Below are 1,960 nucleotides of genomic sequence, written 5' to 3'. Positions count from 1 at the left end.
AAAGTAACATTTATATAAGAAATAGAAAAAACTAAATTGCTAGATGGGTAAAGAAATTGACTTAAAATTTTAGGAGACAGAAATGTTTTTCTATTTTACTCTTCAACTGCTATGACCGAACAAATGTAATTATTCTTTATTCTTTATTCTTCTTTATTGTATCTAGAAAAAATTAGTAAAACTTATCTTGAAAGGATATCCTTAAAAAGAAGCAGGAAGGAATAGAGGGAGGGAGGAAGGAAGGAAGGAAGGAAGGAAGGAAGAAGAAGGAAGGGAAGGAAGGAAGGAAGGAAAGAAGGGAGGGAGGGAGGGAGGGACAGTGGGCAGGAGGGATATTCTAAGAACCAATGCAATATGTACCAAGTGGATTTAAATTTTGGTAAAGAAAGGGGAGTCTGGTGAGTATCTGGAACCAGATATAGCCAGTTTCCTTCTTTTGAAGCTCACATTAACAATCACCAGATTTCAAGAAAATAATCAAGACATTGAAGAGTCAAAAGAACAAATAAATACCTATAGCTTCTCCAGAAGGTAATGAGATCTCAGAAAGAATTAAGGTTGTATGTATCTAGGCAATGTGATTAAAGAGTGAAAAAGGCCAAGAATTAAATAAAAAGTTCCAACGGAATTTTTTTTTTCACTGTTCCCTTCTTCAAAATAAAATATGGTCCCTAGAAGAAGAGAACTATACTTCTACTCTCTCCAGTACCTTTCCTACTGGAATTGTGATTATTCTTACATTGAGTTGAGAATTATTTATTCCAGGGTAATATGACTAATATGACTCAAATTTTTTCACATATTAAATAATGACTTCTCCTCTCTAAACATGTTCTTACATGATTGCTTGTGACTGACTTTGGGGCACATGAGAAAATATCTCTTGGTGCTATGAAACAGAACTCACAGCAATAGTATGATAGCCTAGCCACTCCACAGGTTTGTTTACTTTATATCCTGCACTTATAGAAAAGATTTTGTTGTTGCTGTTCTGTGTATAACAGTTGGGGGTAATTGAATAAAATGGATTATTCCTATCTGTGCAATGGGAATAAGATTATTTAAGGTTAGATATATAAATTGGAGTAAAATTTGGAAGAACACACTCTTGGAATCAAATTTCACAGGAGCCTGACATAAAATAGAATACCCTATAGTTTTTTTCAAGTTTAGTTTTTGCTAAGAGGTCAATTTTTATAGAGCTGATCATGTAATAATTAGAGAAAGCAAGATACTGTAATTACAAATAGAAATAATGGGAAAATGTTAAAAATATGAGATAAATTCAGTAAAATAATAGCCTTTTAATTTGCCTGGTCCTCACCACAACCAACAACTTTTCTTAACTTTTCTACTTTATATATTTATATGATACAGATACAATGTCTAATATAGTGGACATTGCTTTTTGTGGCATTTACCACAAAAATATTACAGTTAAGAAATTTGAATTGTTTAAAAATTCCATGTCACCTAACTCTGTATCTAAGAAGGAAACAAAAATAGCCTTCATAATAATCACACTGCATAGTGTCAGTAGATAATAAGAGTTTCTGTTCCAATTATTTTGAAAATAAATATCTTAAAGGAGAATGAACAATATTTCCCAGTTGGTTTTCATCTAATGTTTAAAGGATTTTCTGCTTACTTTGAAAGTTAATGTATTGCTTTTCAACTGAGGAAATGTTTTTTTTAAGTAAACGTTAATTGACAATAGCTAAAGGAAGGAAATGATGTCTCAAGAAGGTCATTCAGCCAAAAGAAAGGAAAGAAAAACACTACATTTATTGTAAAGTCACTAATTTGCTAAGCTATTTATACATACTATTTGATTTAACTCACGTTACAACCTTGTGAGTTAAGTGTTATTCTCCAGCCCCAACAATACCACTGGATAAGTTTTCTTGATAAGAAAACCGAATCACAGAAATTAAGGAATTAGCTCAATGTTCATGAGGCA

Source organism: Pteropus medius, unplaced genomic scaffold, assembly GCF_902729225.1.
Source record: "Pteropus medius unplaced genomic scaffold, Ma_sr-lr_union100, whole genome shotgun sequence".
NCBI classification, from domain to species: Eukaryota; Metazoa; Chordata; class Mammalia; order Chiroptera; family Pteropodidae; genus Pteropus; species Pteropus medius.
Note: the sequence above shows the minus strand (reverse complement) of the source record.